The sequence below is a fragment of the Lissotriton vulgaris genome, chromosome 1_2 (genome assembly GCF_964263255.1).
Source record: "Lissotriton vulgaris chromosome 1_2, aLisVul1.2, whole genome shotgun sequence".
Taxonomy (NCBI): domain Eukaryota; kingdom Metazoa; phylum Chordata; class Amphibia; order Caudata; family Salamandridae; genus Lissotriton; species Lissotriton vulgaris.
Window position 1 is genome coordinate 259706139 of NC_141686.1, and position 23169 is coordinate 259729307.

Below are 23169 nucleotides of genomic sequence, written 5' to 3' on the forward strand. Positions count from 1 at the left end.
AGATATCGAGTCAGCGTTCCGTTTGCTCCCGGTATACCCGGATGACCAACGTTTATTGGGATTCATGTTTCAAGGTTTGTATTACATGGACAGGTGTATGCCAATGGGGTGCTCGATATCTTGTGCTTATTTCGAGAAATTCAGTAGTTTTCTGCAATGGGTTTACACGAAGAAAACAGGTTTTCGGAATGTGATGCATTACCTCGATGACTTTCTGTTCCTTGGGGCCGCTGGGGATGATGAATGTGCCCGGGCCTTGACTGAATTTTGTGTTTTAATGAATCAATTTGGCGTGCCGTTGGCACCAGGTAAAACTGTGGGTCCCACGACTTGCCTCGAGTTCCTCGGGATCGAGTTGGACTCTAGTGAGGGTTGTTTTCGTTTACCAGCTTCCAAAGTATCGAAATTCAAGACAGCCCTGCAAATGTGTATCACTGCATCTAAAGTTACGCTGCATCAATTGCAGCAATTGGTGGGGAAGTTGAATTTTGCCTTAAGGGTGATCCCGATGGCCCGCCCCTTCTCCCGTTCGATTGCACAGGCGATGGTCGGCCTAAAGGAGGGTCACCATCGCACAAGGTTATCGGCCGAGGTCCGCCAAGACATGCGTATTTGGTCAGCATTTTTGGCGGATTTCAATGGTCGAGTCGTCTGGAACAAACCGGCCTTGACCTCTGAAGAGCTTGGTCTATGGACGGATTCAGCGGGAAGCATGGGTTTCGGCGCCATCTTCGGCACAAAATGGTCAGCACAAAAGTGGCCAACATGGTGGCACGATGAGGGGCTGACGAGTAATATTGCTTTCCTTGAGCTGTTTCCTATTTTGGTGGCCCTCAGATCCTGGCCCGATGGATTCAAAAATCATTCTGTCATATTCTGGTCTGACAATATGACCGTTGTAGAATGCATTAATAGTCAGGCGGCACGTTGTAAAATGATTTTGAGGCTGCTTAAAGAAATTATCTTACTGTGTATGCAACTGAACGTGGTATTCGGAGCAAAACATGTCCCGGGGGTGATGAATCAGGCTGCTGATGCACTGTCTCGTTTTCAAATGCAGGCTTTCTCGGGTTTCCTTCCCTCAGCGGACCCCGAGCCAGCACCCTTTCCCGAAGCTCTCTGGTCTCTCGGTGCCCCGAACTTCGTTACCTCGTGGGAGAGAGTCTAGCACCAAGGACGAGGAAGGCATACGAAGGGGCGTTTCGGGCTTATTTGGCCTTTTTGGGGACTGAGAGAGGGGGACTTTGGGGCCACGAGGATTGGGTGGTACATTTTCTGATGTCCTTGCGTAAGGCTGGGAAGTCGGTGGCTACAGCCCAGAGGCATCGTGCTGCCATCTCCTTTGTTGCCAGGGCTCATAATATCCAGGACCCGACAGCGTCTTTTGCTGTACAGAAAGCGCTGCGGGGGTGGCAACGCCTTGAGGGTCGCAGAGTAGATGAGAGGCGCCCGATAGGTCTGGATAGGTTGTCCCAGTTGCTGGCCACACTCCCCGACATATGCTCGTCTCAGTTCGAGGCCTGTTTGTTCCGAGCCGCTTTTACGCTTGCATTTCACGGGGCTATGAGGATAAGTGAGCTGGTGGCAAGGAGCAAGCGGGATGTGGCGGGGGGTTTGTGCCGGGAACACGTTCAGATCAGGGGTGAGACTATGACGGTATCCTTTGTCAAGTCGAAAACCGATCAAAGTGGGGTGGGAGACTGCATAGTCATTCGCAGGATTCCAGGGTCCTCCATGTGTCCGGTGAGGTGTTTAGAGGATTACCTAGCACAAAGGGTGGCATCATGGGGGGGGACAATGTTGAGACACGCGGACGCCACCCCACTGACGAAGTTTCAGTTTCAGCGGGTGCTCGCGATGTCAATTACCGCAGCAGGCTTGGACCCGGGTGAGTTTGGGACCCACTCCTTTCGGATAGGGGCTGCCACTGAAGCTGCAGCCAGGGGTCTTAATGTGGAACAAGTAAAACGAGTGGGGCGTTGGTCCTCCAATTGTTATAAGAGGTATGTGCGGTTGCACATGTTGTGAAGCTGTAACAATGTACTCACGCTTCTTGTCTTTTGTTTGGTTTTCAGTTACGCAAGCCTTCGAGGCGGGGCGGACTATGCAGTCGACCCAACACCGGGCCAGCGGTCAGACATCACCGGCTGTGAGAAAGGAGGTGTGGGTCGTGGGCCACTCATACGTGGGGCGTGCCGCAGACGTATTCAAAGCAGGTGACATGATTCACGTAGCTGGGGAATACGGGTACAGGATGTCCTTCTACGGAAGGGGCGGTCTCTGTATTGACCAGTTTCAAGCTTACTTTGAGGGTTTGTTAGGGCGGATGAGGTCACCGCCGTCTATAGTCATAGTACATTTAGGGGGCAATGATTTGGTCACCACCGGTAGACGACTTCTCCTGGAGGCAATGCTTTCCACCGTAAGTTGGTTAGCGAGGAAAGTTCCGGGGTGCATAATTGCGTGGTCTCATATGATCCCACGAAAAGTGTGGCGGGGGGCTATTTCGATCCCTGCTTTGAACCATTCTGTTAGGAAACTTAATAACAAAATGAGTAGGTTGTTCCGTTCCAGGACATTGCATTCTATCTCGCACGGTTGTATTAATGATGACAGTATGTATATGGGGGATGGTGTGCATTTGTCTCGGGTGGGAAATGAGTTACTCATAGGAGACTTCTTAGCATGGTTGAAAACGTTGGAACATGACCTTTAGCTAGGAGTTTTGGTGGGGGGCCCGGATAGCCGGTCAACTATCCGGGCCTGTGGCGGTAAGGTCATGATCGGTGAGCACTAATTAGTAGATCCCTATGAGTGGGCGTCACCCAACACGGATGGGAGCGCTCGGGAGAGGTGGCCATTGGCCCCTCAATGGGGAGGCGGTCCCTTCTAAGGATGGGTCGCCGGAAGTAAAGGAAAGGCGGTCAAGGCCCCTTCCTTTGTAGGAGGGGTTACAGCCCCCTCCTGGGGAATTTCCCGGGGCCAGTGACATCTGCGACGGCAGATGCGGTAAGTTGTGTGGGGTTGGGATAAGGGCCACGATACCTTCTAGATACCTCACACGAGTATTCGAACGACCTTTAACTGGCGTCGAGTTTTAGGTGCCCCCGTCAAGTCAAGGGAAATTGGTAGTAGTTGCACTTGAGGTACGCCTCCGTGCTGTCGCCCATCCCAAGTGGGAGGGGTAAGTCCGGTTAGGGATCTTGACACCGGTTATGACCTTGCCGTTGGCCCTTAAACGTTAGGTTGTACAATTTCAATATGTCAAGAAATGTTTTGTAGGTTGCTAGTTCGGCTAGGAGAACCTCTGTATTAGAGAATCTGTTAAGGTTAGCCAAACATCGCAATATGGTAATGAAATTGTACATAACATGAAACGTTTAATGTTTTAATTTTGTTTTAATAAATACGGCCGGGATGGTCACTCCATCCCACTTCCAAAAACTTCAAGAACTGTTTCCGGTTTCACTCCTTTTGGGGATTGTGTTGAGAGGGGGTGGCGGGTATCTCGGCTATATGGAAAGGGGCGACCGAATCGGTCCCCCCGAACTTATGGCCGAGTGCCTCGATCCCCCGGGAAGCCATTTTGGGCGGGAGGCGCGTCTCAGCTGGTATGCCCGAAGCGGCGTAGCTGGGGCGCGCTCGTTCCCGCCCTAGAGTGGGCTGGCCTAGACACCGACGCAGCCAGCCACGCCCTCAGGGGCAGGCAGGGGCGGGTATACGCCCGCCCTGAAGACGGATAAAAAGGGACGCAAGACCAGAAGACATCCTCTTGTTCTTGTGCTCTGAAGCTGCACCTCCTCGCTGCACGTGAGCTCGGGACAGAACGAAGAGCCAATTTTGACCCACCCACCAGCCCCTGAAGACAGCCAGTTGTGTATAATAAAGTTGATTAATTTTGTTTTGTTTTCGTTTCCAGGTTGTAGTGCCATGCTGATTTTGAGTTAATAAAGAATGTTCGTTTTGAGTATGTTTGCCATTAAAGATATTCAGTTAGTGTCGAATTTGATGTATGCTCTTTCGGTCATAGTGACCAATGTATTCTTAGGTTAATTTGCACTGTCGTATTTATTTTGGTAGGCGGTAAGGTCATGATCGGTGAGCACTAATTAGTAGATCCCTATGAGTGGGCGTCACCCAACACGGATGGGAGCGCTCGGGAGAGGTGGCCATTGGCCCCTCAATGGGGAGGCGGTCCCTTCTAAGGATGGGTCGCCGGAAGTAAAGGAAAGGCGGTCAAGGCCCCTTCCTTTGTAGGAGGGGTTACAGCCCCCTCCTGGGGAATTTCCCGGGGCCAGTGACATCTGCGACGGCAGATGCGGTAAGTTGTGTGGGGTTGGGATAAGGGCCACGATACCTTCTAGATACCTCACACGAGTATTCGAACGACCTTTAACTGGCGTCGAGTTTTAGGTGCCCCCGTCAAGTCAAGGGAAATTGGTAGTAGTTGCACTTGAGGTACGCCTCCGTGCTGTCGCCCATCCCAAGTGGGAGGGGTAAGTCCGGTTAGGGATCTTGACACCGGTTATGACCTTGCCGTTGGCCCTTAAACGTTAGGTTGTACAATTTCAATATGTCAAGAAATGTTTTGTAGGTTGCTAGTTCGGCTAGGAGAACCTCTGTATTAGAGAATCTGTTAAGGTTAGCCAAACATCGCAATATGGTAATGAAATTGTACATAACATGAAACGTTTAATGTTTTAATTTTGTTTTAATAAATACGGCCGGGATGGTCACTCCATCCCACTTCCAAAAACTTCAAGAACTGTTTCCGGTTTCACTCCTTTTGGGGATTGTGTTGAGAGGGGGTGGCGGGTATCTCGGCTATATGAGAGGCTTGTGATCAGTCTTTAATATAAGTTTGGACCCCCACAGATAGGTTCTAAAATATTCACAAGCCCACACAGCAGCCAAAGTCTCACGTTCTATAACCGAATAGTTCTTCTCACAAGTAGATAGTGCTCTGGACGCAAAAGCCACTGTCTTCTCTTTGCCATTATGAACTTGAGCTAAAACAGCTCCAAGACCAGTAGCGCTTGCATCAACAGTAAGTATAGATTGTAATCTTGTGTCAAAAGGCATAAGAATGTCAGCACTACAAATATCCTTTTTAATACTATCAAAACACAGTTTCTGGACATCACCCCACATAAAGCTAACACCCTTTTTTAAGAGGGACCTTAAATCTGCAGTTTATGTCGAGAAATCCCTAATGAATTTTGAATAATATTCAATTAAACCTAAAAATGAACGTAACTTGTCCTTGTCTGATGGTAGAGGATCCAAGCGAATGGCATCCAAAAGGTCTTTCTTAGGCTTCACACCAAGTTCTGAAATTTCATAACCTAAATAGTCCACTCTATCCACTAAAAACTTACATTTGTCTTGTCTCATTGTAAGGCCGAATTCCCTAATTTTAAACAACGCCTCATGAAGAGTATAGTTGTGTTGATCAACTGTGTCCCTAAATATTAGGATGTCATCCTGGAAGAAAACGATATTTTGCATCCCCTTAAATAGCACATTTATCATTCTCTGAATAATGCTGGCTGCAGAACACAACCCAAAAGGCATCCTGATACACTGAAAAATACCCTCACTAGTGATAAACGCAGTCAATGGTTTTGAGTCTTCATGTAATCTGATTTGGTGATAGGCGTTTTTCAAATCAAGCTTTGTAAAGAATTTACCACCACTCAATGCCAAAACCAATTCATTAATATTAGGTAGTGGGAAGGTATCAACCACCACATTCCGGTTAAGCGACCTGAGGTCAATGCGGAACCTAAATTTACAATCCGATTTCTCAGTGATAACCACTGGTGAAACCCATGGTGAAATTTCAGCAGACTCTATCACTCTAGAATCAAGCTTGTCCTGAAGCATCCCCTTGAGACAACCTAACTCATTCTTAAAAAATATCTTTAGCTTCCTCTAAGATTTCTTCTACAGAAGGATTTTCTACGACTAAAACGTGCGTTGGAGCTCTAGGGTTTATGATAATTGATGCATCCATCCTAAAATAGGAGGTCCATCCTTTGCTTTATACACCTTGCCCTCAACCAATCTGCCTTTAAATTCTATCACCGACTTCATGTACCCCACAAGATCAATACTTTCACCTTGATACCCTCCAGGATTAATATCCTTGGGTTCTAATGTGGTGTTAGGCCACAGTTTTTCCAAAATTTACTTTGGAATTAGAGTATACATTGACCCACAATCAACCATTAAATGTACCACTGCTCCATTAATCTTAAATTCAGCCTTTGGTCTGTTTTTTCTACCAATTTGATCATTGGGATCATCCACACATAGAATTCTGTCGACCTGTGAAAGAACATCATTATTAGTACCACATGTGTTTACACCCTGAGGTAAAGAGGTATCACTGCCATCTATCATGGCAACTCTTTGCTTGAAAGATTTCCTGCACATATTAGAAAAATAACCTTTTCGTCCACATTTTAAACAATTCTTTGCGACAGCAGGGCATTTGTGATTGTCAGCATTGTGATATGTGCTACCACACCTATAACAAGATCTGAATTGTTGTCCGCCTCTCTGAGGATATTTTGTTCCTCTAGAAATTGCCGCAATGTCTGAATCCTCACTAGATATGGAAGAAACATTAGTAGGATTGATCTCTCCTTTCTTGTTCATTTCACGCATGCAATACTGTGAATGTTCAAGTACTTTCGCTATCTCAATAGCATCTTTCAGAGTTGGGTTCTTCGCTGCCCAAAGTCTCTCTTGTGTCTTCTTACATTTACACTGCACAATTACTTGGTCCCGAACCAACTCATCTTCGTCATGGCCCCAAATTTGCATTTCAAGGATAACTCTCTTAGTTTTGAAACAAAGCCATCTACCGACTGATTGTCACCCTGTCTGTGGGTATAAAATTTATACCTATTCATAACTATGTTAATCTCCTTAGCAAATCTTGTTTCTAGACTTTTTTAGCTTCTTCATACACATTCTCAATAGCATTACCATTGGGTAAATTTGCTGCAGGTAGATACTTAAATATACGTTGACCTCCCTTACCAAGATTATTTAATAGTAAAGCTTTTTTCCTTGCAGCACTAAACTTTGATCCATCCATTGCATTTATATAATTTTCAAACATAGGTATCCAATCTTCCCATTCTACCAAAGTGGTCCTGGAGAAGCTAAAAATACAGGAGGCGTGACTATTGTACCTTTGTTAGCCAATGAGAATAGGAGATACTGATAATAATTAAAAAAACGGTTATTATTCTTTCCTTTTGTCCTTTCAGATATATGCAAATATGACAAGTAATGTATTTCCAATAAATCTCCTTAGTATCCGGGCAGGTAAGGTTCCATGTGTGCTTTAAGGTGCAAGAAAGTTCCACACTGAGTCATAGAACAATCAGTCCAAAAATATCTATGCTGTTGCTTTGAGAAAGACCCAAAATACTTTTACACAAAAGCATTGAAATGGGAGAACAATACCTCTGTGTACTCGAAAAAACGAACATCCAATCACGATCTGCTCAAGCACTCGTTCATCGGAGCTCACCGGAGCTTTTAGACGAGTTAATGCCTCATCGGGTTTTTCCTTTGAAAACAAAATGGCCGTCACGTCGTTTTGACGTTTTTTTTACACTAAGTTGGACTTGTTGCATCTGCGCGCAGTTCGAGGTTTTGGCGATCTTTCTAAAGTCAATCGAGTGCAATGACGTAAGAAAACAGCAGCTCGAGATCGCTCCACGTAATGCCACCAGCTTGCGTCTCAAATAAAACCCAACGGTCAATGCTTCAAGTAGACCAATACTCTTCCTAAAGTACTCACAATGGGTTTACTTCGAAACGGAACATCCTCGAAAGTTACAACAGCAACAATCTCCCTTTGAAAACGGTAAATCCTTTTACCGCAGCTCTGCCAAAACACGCCGGAATTCTTCAGCCACTCCACTCTGTGTAGGTAACACAGCCAGAACAGCGCCAAAAATGTTGTAAGCTTGTTGACATGGAACAAACTCAAAGGTAAGTTCAAATAAGCAGAGTGGAAAAATCATGGCTCTCCCTCTGGCCAGTCAGCATCAACTGACAAGAAGTCGAATCCACAGTCCACACGAGAATGTGGAATGCACTGAGCACAGTGCTCCACGTTCCCTCAACAACATAGAAGATTACCACATACTTATCTGTTGTGGAAATATAAATTGGAAATATATATAAATTAGTTATTTGAGCATGAAAGTAAATATTTAAACAATAATAGGTTAACATTTATTTTAAGAATGTAAATGTACTTACTTTCAGTAAAAAGATACAGGTTTTGGTTTGATTTGCAGTAATCCAGCAGAGTATCGCCTTCTTCGTTTTCTTTGGTTTGAGATGGAAAATAAGAGTAAGATATTTTGGTTTATTTAGGGTTTATTTAATTGTTTGTCTAATTTTATTGGTTGGTTTTAATATTGTGTCTAAGTATTGGTTAATTTTTAAATATTTTAATTGTTTTGGAAGTTGGTTTCCTTATATGGAGAACGCTAATTAAGTGTCAATTTTTATTTTCTCCTTACATTTAGATTTATTGTATTGTGTGTTATAATATAAATGAAATATTAAAAAGTGACTTTATTTGATGTAAGTTTATATTTATAAATGTTGTTTATTGTGTGTTTATTCATTTAATTATTTTTTAGGTTTTAATAATTAGAAATAAACTGTGTTTAATTGTATTTGATATGCAATGTATGTTTATGTATTTTTTATATTTATTGTGTTTTATTTTGTGTATTTGACCTATTTTAGTATTGTCGATAATTCTTAAAAAGAGATCCTTTTGCTGTTGATATGTCATTTATTGATATTTTTGCCATGTATTTATTTAAATGTTGTTCAAAATTTTAGATCATGACAAAAATGTGTACAATATTTTTGATGTCGATAATTTTGAATGACGATATAGTGGTTTTGAATCGATAATAATATCTTTTTTTTTAAGTAAGTATATAATGTCGATAATATTGCTAACGATATTTTTGTGTCGATAAAAATGTAGGTCGATAATGTGTCTTGCGATATTATATCAGTGATTCATCTGGTACAGTTTGTAACCATGTATGTAAGCAGCCATCTTTAAACCAAGGAAGTTTCTACATACACATCAGACAGGTTTATATCCTTGTATGACAACAGCCATTGTTATGCACCAAACCTTCCTGCATGATTCTGTAACCGACCTAAAAATGGTGTATAAGCTTGCATGAGCAGGGACACTTTTAAAAAGCAGTACCTCCTGTATAATGGTGTTAGACACCTGGCAAAGGTGTGTTTCCTTGTGTAAGATTCCACTTAAAACTCCATGACTTTCTGCCTACTGGTCCAACAGATCTGACAATGGTGGCCTGTGTCCATGTGTCAGAGACATGCTGCCATCTTTTAACTCCTGAATTTCCTGCATCAGTTTGTCTCCGTATGTGAGCCTAACCATATTTAAACCTGTTGCCCGCCTATGTGATGCTGTAATGTATTTGATAACGGCCTGTGTTCTTGCACGAGAGCTACCATTTGTAACCCTACAAACTTTCCACTGTAGTGCTGAAACTGTCATAAAAGACGTTGGTGTCTCCGAGTAGGCGCATAAACCTTTAAATTTGGGACTTGCTGCATGCTGTGTCTTAAATGTTCATGGCCCTGTCTGGGGTATACATGCCCTTTGCATCCTATACAACTTGAGGATGTGTTTCAAACTCACTATAAAGTCATATAGCTCACTCCAACGGCTACAAATACATGGACACCAAGATGTCTTCCTAACTTTCAGGAAAAACCCTTGAAAGAAAATAGTACTGAGTAGACTGAGGAGGTACTGCCTGTCTTGTAACCCACTGTCTATAGTTCATCCTTTAAATCTCGAATGTGAGAAAACACAATTGATGTGGAATTTGTATAGTGTGAGTGTAGCCAAAAGGCTGAAGAGTGCTGTACTTTGTCAAAGCCAAAGGCATAGTAAAGGAGTAATTAGGGCCCGATTCACAGAACTAACTTAAGACAAAATGCTAAACTTACTACTTTTGGTATTCACAGATGTTAGGATTTTGTCTTAAGTTTGTCTTAAGACAAACTTAAGACAGACTTAAGACAGACTTAAGTTAGGATTTTTTTCTTAAGTCTGTCTTAAGTTTGTCTTAAGACAAACTCAAGACAAAATCCTAACTTCTGTGAATACCAAAAGTAGTAAGTTTAGGATTTCGTCTTAAGTTAGTTCTGTGAATCGGCCCCTCAGAGCGGAAGCGGGGCTTGGAGGGCAGAATTGGACTGTTACGTCATTGTGATGTAGTACCCTTTAGGAAAGTGCATCGAGAGGTGTTCTGTAAAGTGGAGTAGGGCTGGCCGGGCTTTATGGATGCAAGGAGGATATTGCAAATTCCTACAGGCCAACTTCTTGTGCTTTTGTTAAACGCATTTAATTATCAGCAACATCTCCTTAAAGAGCTCATAAAACAGGTTGATGGTGGCAGGTAGGATGAGAAAAAAAAGAAGGGTTAGGCAGTAAGACGAGGAGAATAGCCTGGCAGACAGTACAATAACATAATGACCACTAAACAACGAACTTAAGACAAAATCCTAAACTTACTGCCATTTTGGTATTCACAGAAGGCACTTACTCATTTTGGTATTCACAGAAGGCACTTACTCATTTCGGTATTCACAGAAGTTAGGAGTCCTAACTTTAGGACTCCTAAATGCCTCTGTGAATACCGAAAGTCTTAAAATTAGGATTTTTCTCAATTTAGTAGTAGTAAAGTTAGGACTCCTAACTTTAGGACTCCTAAATGCCTTCTGTGAATACCAAAAGTCTTAAAATTAGGATTTTTCTCAATTTACTAGTAGTAAAGTTAGGACTCCTAACTTTATGACTCCTAAATGCCTTCTGTGAATACAGAAAGTCCTAAAATTTGGATTTTTCTCAACTTTACTACTACTAAACGGAGAAAAATCCTAATTTTAAGACTTTCGGTATTCACAGAAGGCATTTAGGCGTCCTAAAGTTAGGAGTCCTAACTTTACTACTACTAAATTGAGAAAAATCCTAACTTTAAGACTTTCGGTATTCACAGAAGGCATTTAGGAGCTCTAAAGTTAGGACTCCTAACTTCTGTGAATACCGAAATGAGTAAGTGCCTTCTGTGAATACCAAAATGAGTAAGTGCCTTCTGTGAATACCAAAATGGTAGTAAGTTTAGGATTTTGTCTTAAGTTCTGTAAAGTGGAGTAGGGCTGGCCGGGCTTTATGGATGCAAGGAGGATATTGCAAATTCCTACAGGCCAACTTCTTGTGCTTTTGTTAAACGCATTTAATTATCAGCAACATCTCCTTAAAGAGCTCATAAAACAGGTTGATGGTGGCAGGTAGGCTGAGAAAAAAAAGAAGGGTTAGGCAGTAAGACGAGGAGAATAGCCTGGCAGACAGTACAATAACATAATGACCACTAAACAACGAACTTAAGACAAAATCCTAAACTTACTGCCATTTTGGTATTCACAGAAGGCACTTACTCATTTTGGTATTCACAGAAGGCACTTACTCATTTCGGTATTCACAGAAGTTAGGAGTCCTAACTTTAGGACTCCTAAATGCCTTCTGTGAATACCGAAAGTCTTAAAATTAGGATTTTTCTCAATTTAGTAGTAGTAAAGTTAGGACTCCTAACTTTAGGACTCCTAAATGCCTTCTGTGAATACCAAAAGTCTTAAAATTAGGATTTTTCTCAATTTACTAGTAGTAAAGTTAGGACTCCTAACTTTATGACTCCTAAATGCCTTCTGTGAATACAGAAAGTCCTAAAATTTGGATTTTTCTCAACTTTACTACTACTAAACTGAGAAAAATCCTAATTTTAAGACTTTCGGTATTCACAGAAGGCATTTAGGCGTCCTAAAGTTAGGAGTCCTAACTTTACTACTACTAAATTGAGAAAAATCCTAACTTTAAGACTTTCGGTATTCACAGAAGGCATTTAGGAGCTCTAAAGTTAGGACTCCTAACTTCTGTGAATACCGAAATGAGTAAGTGCCTTCTGTGAATACCAAAATGAGTAAGTGCCTTCTGTGAATACCAAAATGGTAGTAAGTTTAGGATTTTGTCTTAAGTTAGTTCTGTGAATCGGGCCCAAACAAATGCACACTTACTTAATAACACGGCAGCATTCCACATTTCCCAAACAACTGTGCTAACACCATATGGGTCACTAGAAATTTACCATAGCTGCTTAAGCTGCATCTGCAGTTATATTCCCTGTGTGACTAACCGTTTTTAATGAATTCCTACACTCCGAAAGAATTTAGAATTATGCGGTTAGGCTTCCTTTCTACCTCTACATTGGCAGTCACACTTCAAACGTATCCGGATAAATACAGCTGCATACTACATAAGGCTGGAGGCTGAGACCCCACTGGGTCACCTTGGAGGGGGCAAGGTGTCGACCACCGTCTGCATTTCTGTGACTCTGCGAATAGTGGTTTGTTGCTGTTTTGGGCGAGAAGTAAACATTTGGGAATCACTTGGAACATGTGGGGTGGGGTGTCAAAGGCACACGCTTCAGTGGGAGAACGCCTTGTGGCATATTAAGAAGTGGGGGTGGCCGTGTCACTGACGAGAGGTGTTCACTGCGAAAGGGGGGCAGTTCTCCCTTTAGGAGCGAGAGGGGCACAAATTAGTCAGTACATCTGGGGTTTTAAGGGGGATGAAAGAACTGGGGGGTCTCTCAAAGGGACGTAGTCGGTATGAGAATGAGCCTGGTTTAAAATTTTTAAAACACCTAAATTTGTACAATCTGTGCTTAGCACAGTGTGCCGCCCCACAGTAATTTTATCGAGACATCTAACAGACAAGTAACATTACACCAAAAACAACCCAGGACTATTGGTTACGTCATTTGTTATCAGTTGCATAAAATACATTTGAAACAACTATGGCTTTGTTGTATACAGTAATGAAAATGCTTGGATTCTGAATTGATGAGTCTGAAAAAAACTATCACGAGTCTCTGTGAAGTTACATCAAGGGCAATGAAGGGTGGCACTTCTGCAGAGTTAAGATTTGTTTCTCACCCTATGGATGAGGGCAAAAAAGAAGAGCCCGTCTCAGCACTTGCTTTTTAGGTCTCGGCTGCGAAAGGCTGCGCCTGCGCAGTCTCGCTGGTGAGAATTTATGTTTTAGAGTTGGGGGCTTAAACCCGCCCCTCTTCTCCATTGGCTGGCTTCCTAAACGGAGGCCAGCCATTGGAGGAGAGGGGTGTCACTCCGTTTAAACCCCGTCTTTTTCGGATTCGGGGGCGTCTTTTTTCTAATTTTTCTTGTTTTCTTTCTCTCCTCTTCCCATTGGCTGGAATGTAAAAAGAGGAGAGAACGAAAACCACGCCCCCGAATCCGAAAATGTCGGCGCTTTGCTGAAACCATTATTGCCCGACCGCCGCAGGAAGAAGTAGAGAAGCTGCCGAGTCCTTCGGTGAGTGCTCCTGCCCCCTCGTAATTTGTGCTTGTGGTTAACTATATGCAATGGGGGTGAATCCATAATTGCTCAAAAGTGCTGCAGTCGTAGAATCACACGCTACCAGTCGCCCGGGTATACCCAATCATGTAACAGGCATAACATCAATGTGGTTACCACCGGCATGTATACCGCTAGGCCACGGCTTGCCTTGGTATCGTGTGGCCTCCTACTGGCCCTGCGGCCCAGATGCAGTATTCCCGTTCACTCGTGCGGCTCTCACAGAGATTCTCCCTCCATACCAGCTGCGGCTACCACCTGCTCTTGAGGGCAGGTAGACCCAGCTGCTCGGTGCTTCTGACTCTCTGGGCGCCAGCCAAGCCCAGCCGCAACCCTTCGTGTGCCCGCTCTCACCTCTTCTGTGGGATGTGGCTCATAGGCCTTGGAGGCGCTGCCTGCCCTTCTCCACTCAGCTCAGCCGGGCCCAGGGGCTCCACTTACTCCACTGCAGGCACTCATGCTCCTCAGCTCCTGCTCAGGGCTGCCCAGGTTATTGCCCTCAGGACTTTAGCTTCTGTCATCTGTGTGTGTCCAGGAGCGAAGCGCGGCGGCCGCCATTGTCTCTCCATCTCACCTAGCAGATGCCGATCTCGGACCTCGAGCCAGTCCTGCCATCTCTATCTCGCCCCAATTTGTGGCAGCGCTTCCCTCTCTCCAACCGTGTAATCTTTTGACCGCGGAAAGCAAACTCGGAACTCAGGAGCTCCCTCCAGGATTTACACAAGCCGAATCCGGTGAGCTGTGATTTAACCCTGCGGGCTATCTGGCCGTTCCCTGTCACCAAAGGATTGCACTTTCTAAATGGCCATGCTCTCTGTGCGTGCCATGAAAACGCACAGCCTGGCCCAACTCAAATCAGTGGATGGACTCGTGTTTTTAGCGTGTTTATGCTTGCTCCCCTGCCGCCTCACTGTGCATGCTCCCCTGCCCCCTTGCTGTGCTTGCTCCCCTGCCCCCTCGCTGTGCTTGCTCTCTTGCCCCTTCGCTGTGATTGCTCCCCTGCCCCCTCACTGTGCTTGCTCTCATGCCCCCTCGCTGTGCCTGCTGCCCTGTCCCATCGCTGTGCTTGCTCCCCTACCCCCTCGCTGTGCTTGCTCCCCTGCCCCTCACTGTGCTTGCTCTCCTGCCCCCTCGCTGTGCTTGCTCCCCTGCCCCCTCGCTGTGCTTGCTCCCCTGCCTCCTCACTGTGCTTGCTCCGCTGCCCCCTCGCTGTGCTTGCTCCCCTGCCCCCTCACTGCGCTAGCTCCCCTGCCCCCTCGCTTTGCTTGCTCCCCTGCCCCCTTGCTGTGCTTGCTCCCCTGCCCCCACGCTGTGCTTTCTCCCCTGCCCTCTCGTTGTGCTTGCTTCCCTGCCTCCTCGCTGTGCTTGCTCCCCTGCCCCCTCGCTGTGCTCCTGCCCCTGCCCCCTCGTTGGTTGTGCTTGCTCTCCTACCCCTGCCCCCTCATTGGTTGTCCTTGCTCTCCTGCCCCTGCCCCCTCGTTGGTTTTGCTTGCTCCCCTGCCCCCTCGTTGGTTGTGCTTGCTCTCCTACCCCTGCCCACTCGTTGGTTGTGCTTGCTCTGCTGCCCCTGCCCCCTCGTTGGTTGTGCTTGCTCTCCTTGTAAATGATAATGCCATTTATTTAAGTTTTAAAAACAACAACATGAATAAAAATAATGTCATGAGCAATGCCAATAGCTCTAACTTTAAGAATGCTAAGACCATTGCATTGTAAAATGCTTGTTAGAACTGCCGGTATGGCCCACATAAAGCCCTGGGTACACATGAAGGCAAAGGTGTAAATTGGGACCAGTAGACTTTGGAATAGTAAGTGTTTGACAACTGGAGGTGGCGATATCCGGGATGGTCAGAGACATATGTAAGGATGGAAAGGGATACTCCTGGAGAAGATGGGAAAGCGAACAGTGAAGGCACGCTATACAGCACCCCCTACAGCCCTGCAGAATGGAAGAGCAGTAGCGCCTAGATGTGAATTCAGAGACAGTGGGAAATAAATAATAACATCCCCTACTCTCGCAGCATTTTCAGACAATGGTAAAACTGTCTCCAAGTCCATCTCCTCCTCACGAGCCAGGAGGGAAGTCATCACCCCTGGCAAGGCAAGTCCCTGAGTGCCAGGACTCTGTCGGGCATTCCGGGTGCAGTGTCTGCTGAATAGTACCACCCCGCTCTCTCTCCCTCTCCAGCAGCCTGTCCAATGAACACAACACGTCCTCCCAACATATACATTTGTTTATGCTTAAGGAGGGCTAAACGGGGTTCATGCGATGGTGATCACCCACTTACCATTCACGTCCGCTGCAGCCGTTCTTTCATCTCACAGGCAGGAGGGCGGCCGCACACAGGACTGTCGGTTCGGTAGACTTGGGGGTCCCAAGCACCCCTTAAATCTCTTTTCTAGAAGACTCCACAAACTCCTAGGGCCATATTATCAAGAAAGGGCGATACATTAGCGCCGCTTTTATCGGCAGTTAACACCAGAACCTGGGCTGCTATGGGAGTTCACATGGGAATATTATCAAGTCCATTATCGCCGCTTTAGTGGCAGTTTCCTGCCAATAAAAGCGGCGATAATGTATCGCTCTTTCTTGATAATATGACCCCTAGTGAGCCAGTAATGAACGGCAGCGTTGTCTGTTAGAAACAAGAAAGGCACAACGCAGTGGATCCCTGCTTGTGCCCCGGGGGACCCTAGACATAGTGCTAATACAAGGAGCACCGTGCTCTGGCCCTGCTTGTGCCACAGGGGCACTGTAAAGTGCACGCTCCATAACATCAATACCAACGATACGCACAGCGCTAAAAATAGAAAGGCAGGGATTGCATGCTCATCCCTGCTCGCTCCCATGGCAATACTCCAGACTCCACAAAACAGATACAACTGATCGCCTTAGTGCAAGTGCTGTATAGGCTCGACCTAAAAATAAGTAATCTTTACTAGACTTAACGCAAGAATAAACGCCAAAAATTCACAATACTGTGATCAAAAATAAGACTTTAAAATGGTAGAAATAGCTTTGTTCGATGTAGATGGTAAATGCGATGTAGAGAGCCACCCGGGCGCACCCCTATAGATATCCACATACATGCATGCATGCACCCCTTGGGGCGGGCTCCACCCGAGGGGATAAATAAATGGCTGGAGAACGCTCTTGGTCTTCCGTCCATAGAAATAAAACTTGTGTCGTACCTTTTCCTGAAGCGCTGCTGCGGCCTATCTTCCACGTGGCTCCGCCGGGCTACAAGTACTTTCTGGCCTTCATAGATCCCATTAGGTCCTAAGTGAGTATTTGATCTAAAGTTCCAAACCATTGGATTTGCCGCTGTTTCTTTTTTAGAGTGTGTGGATGTGTGTGTGTGTAGGTGTGTGTGTGTGTGTGTGTGTGTGTGTGTGTGTATGTGTGTGAGAGATAGTGTGAGAGCGAGAGAAGAGAGAAGGTGCGTGTGTGAGTGCTGAAAAAACCCACTGCTGATGCAAATGACCTCAACAAATTCCACCCCATCACTAACCTACCCTTTCTTGCGAAGATCACAGAAAGATGTATAGCGAAACAACTCTCTTGTCATATTAAGGACAATGATCTTCTTGACAATTTTCAGTCTGGCTTCATCCAAAACTGCAGCACTGAAACCGCCCTGCTGCAAGTGATTGATGACGCACTGCGGATACTCGATTCGGGGGGTCTTGTCTTCTAATTCTCCTTGACCTTTCTGCGGCCTTTGACACTGTCAGTCACAACACTCTCCTCAACACTCTTCAACAGGAAATGGGCATGGATGGCTCTGTGCTTAAATGGTTTGCTTCCTTCCTCTCTGATAGATCCCAAATGATCAAAATAGCGAACAGTCTTTCATCTCATTTGGCGGTAGGTCAAGGTGTTCCTCAAGGCTCTATACTTGCACCCACATTGTTCAATCTCTACTTAGAACCACTGGGAAATCTCCTAGGTAAATGCAGGGTCCACTATCATCTCTATGCAGACGACACTCAAATCTACCTCAAGGTTGCCTCCACTCACGATCACTCCATCCTAAGCTCTACACTCGACTCCATTCAAAACTGGATGTCAACCCATCAACTGATTCTGAATCCCTCCAAAACTGAATTCCTCCTCCTCTCCTCCTCACTTTCTTCTCCCCTGGTTCAATCATGGATGGATCAGATGAATCTACTTAACAATAAACCCATCATTGTCGACAGCCAAAATCCCTTGGTGTCATACTCGACAAAAAACTCAATCTAATCTCCCACATCAATTCCATTGCAAAGTCTGCTCGATACCAACTGCTCCTTCTTTGTGGAATTTGTCGCTTCTTCCCGAAGCAAGGCCTTAAAACCCTGGTCCAATCACTGGTCCTCTCCAGAGTGGACTACTGCAATTCTCTTCTTACTGGCCTCCCCAAATCCCACCTGTGCCCCTCTTAAATCTGTTCTCCATTCAGAAGCTCGTTTCATTTATGGGGCCAAAAGAAGCGACCACATCACACCATGTTATCCACCCTCCGCTGGCTTCCCATTGAGGCAAGATCTATCTACAAGACTGCCTGTACCACCCACAAAGGCTTGCACTCCTCCTCTCCTCGCTACCTCGCGAATAAACTGAAACTCTCTGGAGGCTGTAGACCATCACGTAATGCGGAAAATTTACTGCTTGAACCCAGTGGTCGAAGTGGGGAAAAAAAAGTAGGGGACTGTGGGCGGAGGCTCAGGGGGCGGGAATAAGCAGAGGATTGGATTAGTGGGCGGAGTCGGAGGTGTGGCTAAAAATAGCAAAACATACCAATTTTTTGTGCATTTGACGTTTCACTGACCAGTTACAACTTATAACGTTATTTAATTCAAACAATCGACACACGTTTATTTGAGGTTTAATATATAAGTTGTTTATATTTAATTCATTTACAATGTGGGACATGTTTCCAATCACAGAATATTCCAAATACGCTTGTAAGTGGAATCATAAGCCATTTGTCTCCGAGCCATGCAGTTTCTTTCATTGGCACTTCTCCTCCCTTTTTCTAACCATTTCTGAACATAAAATTCAGGTTTAAATTCTATGACAGGAGGCCCCACGATGTTCATGAACATAATAGAAGACAGACGATGTATTGATATTCTGTTCCGCAGTGGTGTGAGCACATCATTCATTACACTAAAGCCCCGTTCATATTCAGCAGTTGAGGTACAAAAGGTGTTTATAATGTGCACTAATGGTTTCAGGCTTTCAGGGATGCAATTTTTTATTTTGTTTGTACTCTCTGAAACCAAGGATGTACTGCCTAGTATCAAATACATGCAACCTGCTACAAAGGTTTTGTAATTCTCCCTCACCGTATAAGATGTCTACTGGATCTGGCCAATAAACTGGTTGTAGGAGTTTCATTCTGTGTACTAACTCTTTGTATTCGATTTGGTCATTGTTTGTGGTTGTGCATCTCGAAACATTTGATGCATTTGACATTGTCATCCTTTTTCGCAGGTTATTTGCTAAGCTCCGAAAGAACTGTGCCCTATTGATGCTAACACAGCCTTTGTTCTGTTGCAGTCCTACACCATCAAACTGCATCCGTTCAGCAGCATTTAATGCAGTTGTAGCAAAGGGCCCAGGTGCATCAGCCATTGATTCAAACGCCAAAATCTGCATCTGTATTGAGCGATCGGCCTCATATATGGTCATATCACGCCGCTGCAGCCTTCTGGATAGGTCACCCAATTCTGTGAGCGCATCATATAATATGCCCATATTTTCAACAAACAACAGGGAGGTTAATAAACGGTTTAAACCAGCATATTTCCTCTGCTCAATGTCACTCCTCGTTGAGTCTTTGGAAGATTCCATGAAATGTTTACTAAGTGCTCTGTAGTTATTCCAAACAGCTCTCACAGATCTTTCACTTGAGGACACCCAACGTACATCTAGCACCTTTCCAATTGCCAGAAGTCTTACTTCTACCTCCAGAGCACATTCCCCAAGCTCTCTCTGATTTTTCGGAGAGGCATGGTAGGTGGTATAAAGTTTATTAAAAAAAACTTTGAGCTGATTAACGCCTGTGACTTCTTTACAAACATCGCCCACGGCAAGCTCCAGCTTGTGGTTAGCACAGTGCCATACACTCAACTGTGGATATTTCAGTTTCAGAAGAGTTGCCACACCGGATTTCCTACCCATCATGTTGGAAGCCCCATCTGTTACAAGCTGAACCAAATGCATTTTTAAATACTCATCAGTAAAACCATGTCTCTGTAAGCATGCACGTAAGGTATCTAAGATTATATCTGCTGCTGTGCTTGGCAGCTCAACAAGGTCTAAGAAAAAGGTCAGTGGCTCATCGTGTTTATCAATACACGCTCTTACACAGATCAATAGTGTGGTCAATTTTCTAACTGTGGTAGATTCATCTATCATGAGGCTTATTTTTTATTCATTCTGCAAGATACAATCAACCAGCCTTGACCTCATTGTAGCAGCAATATGGTCTATTATGTCATCACAGCTGTGATCTGAATGCAAGACTCTGCCCAAGTCTGCACCATTCATCTTTTGAACATCAATATCCAACGGCATATCAGAAAAAGGGCGCTCATGTTTGCCTATTTTGTATGCAGTTCTGAATACACGACATGTCTCTTCCTGTACTTTCATTTGCATTTTCAAATTGTACTGTGGAAAACTTTCACGGGCCCTCTGCTCTAAAATAGATAATGCCTTAAGATGACAGGAGCTATTCTTATGACGAAATATTTTTTTCCGCAGAGAAATTTGCTGCTTGTCTTTAGAAGGGCCATATGGAATGACCAAGCAATCTACCCATTCCATGGGAAAATGCACACCTTGACTTGTTTCTGTTTTAAGATTTACCTTCTTGCACACTTTACATCCAAGCTTGCCTTTGGAAAATAAGAGCCATGGATACTCTGTACGTTTCATTTCAAGTTGTTCAGTAGACCAGCAGGCTGGGTGATCAATTTGATCCATACTCTCCACCACATTTCCTTGGAGGAGTATGGGACTGTCGTTAGTGCCACAGCCATCTATCAATACTTCGTCTTCAGAATCGACTCTTCTCCTCTTCTCGGGCATCCTGACACTTTCACTTGTTTGCCTTTCAAAACCCTGATTTGCTTTTGCCATTGGTCCTTCCGATCTGGAGCCTGGGGACTTCTGTGTTTCGCGAGATGTGGCTGGAGCATTTTTCTCCTGCAGCCACTGAAGCATCTGCATAAATAATTGTGTAAATGCATACATTTAAAAAGAAGCACTGTACCAAAACTCATGATTTATTTTAAATGCTGGCTGTCGGTACGAATTGGGATTGCCCACAAGACAATTTAAGAAAGAGTCCTTTTCATTTCTTAATTCCACGGTAAGAACTATATTGAATATTAGCCGTTTGACAATGAAAACCAAGGTGTAAATTAAAATGTGTCAGCCCACACTTAAGGCATTTACTTGAAAAATATTTTTACATGCATTTATGCAATGGAATAATGGGGGAATTAAATGCTACTTCGTTTGTATCAATGAGCAGGTCCCAATAAATGTGAGGGAGTACATTGGATTGTCTCAGAACCTGGTTGAGGGTCTTTACCTCTTTAAAACGTGATGTTGAATTGAAGATAGTCGAATACTGCGAAGCTTCTGGGTAAGCAGCAATTTATGTGGCAGGCGGAAGAGATTTAGGAAGCACCCCTACTTCCGAGATTCTGTGACAACTGTGCTTTGCGGCCTATGCAGTGACACTGATTTGCCTTCGATCTAGCAGTAAACCTGATCCCTCTCTGGCCTTGCAGTGCCGTGGTTTGATGATGACCGGTCTTTCTGGTTTGAGAACAGAAACACCATGCTCCGGTTTCTGGTGAGTGTCTGTAACAGCACGATCTGAGAAATCTTTCAAATAAAGAAGGGAATGGTAAATACAAGTTAACATGAATTTGCCAGAAAATACTGATCATTTTTCACTGGTATCTACAGAATGGAAACTGCTCAATTTTAAATTGTTCCATAACTAAGTTCAGGCACAAAAAAACTGCAAGACACCGGTAAATCCTGGTTTAAAGACCACTATTCTAACTATTGAGCTCTGCACCCTCTAATAAAGCAGGGACTACTTGGATGGCCAAGTAAACCCCCCTACATGTCATACTGCAGTACACATCTTATAGCAGCTGGGAAACCAGACATGGAACATAATAAGTTGATAAGTTCTGGCATAAAGCATTTTAGTTAGCCGAGGCAGTGTGTGCATACTAGTTACATTTAATTAACACTTTTACCTAATTGTCAGTGTTTTCTGTGCTGGGAGCACTGTTGACTAGGTCATTCTGTGACACTCAAGCAAAGCAGAGTTGTAGTCCTATGCACAAGGCCAGCATTAGATGTTCAAACATGAATGGTAAAATATCCCAGTTTGCAGATGTTTTCCACATAATTATAGCTCTGCCGTATTTTTCCACATGATACATCTGCCGCATAATCTGATGGTTTTATCAAAAAAGTTTGTTTGTAGCTCAAACGGATCAAAAGTTACTAAACAACGTGAATTGTGTTGATGTGGAGTGGAAGGCCGTGTGCAAAGGTTGACTGGTCACCTTTCTCACCGCTGCATTGGCATGTTACACTGGCATTAATGAGGTGAAAGCTTTCCAGAGACTGTTAGTATGTGTAAAAATGTCAAATTAATAAAGTACCAGAAAATGTACTATATAACCCTGCAGTCTTTTTTTGCTTCATAATTTAGTCATACCTCCAACATTATGTTGTCCTCCTTTGCTGCATAATTGCAGTGGTTCCAAAGCAGGCGGCACATGCTAAAAGGGATTGTGTATGAAGCAGAGAGACCATGAAGTTTTTGAGCTTAGGGGCATATTTATGGGAATGGTGGTGCAGGGCAGCACAGCATGTTACTTTGCTGCACTGCCCTGTATCACAGGGAAAGGGCAAGAATGCACGGTATTTATCCGTGGCTTTTCAGGCTGCGCAGTGAGAATCTGGAACTCAGTTCCGCCTCAGCTCCGGACCACCACCTCCTCCCAGGCCTTCAAAACTGACCTCAAAGTTCCCCTCCTTCAAAGACGCTTCCAAATTTAATTCACGCCCTTCCATTATAGAACATTATATTCTCCATGACTATAGAAGTGCCTTCCCAATGTGTTCTTGTAATTTGAGTGTCTGCCATTTATTGCAGTATTATCCTTCTACCTGTGTTTGGTACTCTTTTGTAACATGCACACGTCACTTTTCTCTTGTAACATACTGTTTGCTACGATACTTACATTTTGTTTGCTTTAGATACTTGCACAAGTGCCACCATTGCCTACGTAACGTTTGCTCTTGTGTTTGAGTGTCTGCCATTTATTGCAGTATTATACCTCTACTTACTTTGTACGCTTTTGTAACCTGCACACATCACTTTTTCCTCCTGTAATGTACCTTTTGCTTTCTCTTGTATTTTGTTTGCTCACAATTGTCACTTTTGCCTCGTGTAAATTAACATTTGCTTTTGTAATTTGCTCACTTGTAATCTCCTTCGGGTAAAGTCCGCGCTATATAAAAACACATAAAATAAAATAAAAAAGAGGGGGTGTGCGCGAGTGAGAGAGAAAAGGGAGAGGGTGTGTGCATGCGTTGTGTGGAGTGG

At 44.3% G+C, this 23169-nt stretch overlaps 1 pseudogene; it reads right to left on the reverse strand.

Annotated features, from left to right (window-relative positions):
• Window positions 1-18454: 18454 nt before the first annotated feature.
• Window positions 18455-20747, reverse strand: LOC147736459 (E3 SUMO-protein ligase KIAA1586-like; annotated as a pseudogene).
• Window positions 20748-23169: the final 2422 nt, after the last annotated feature.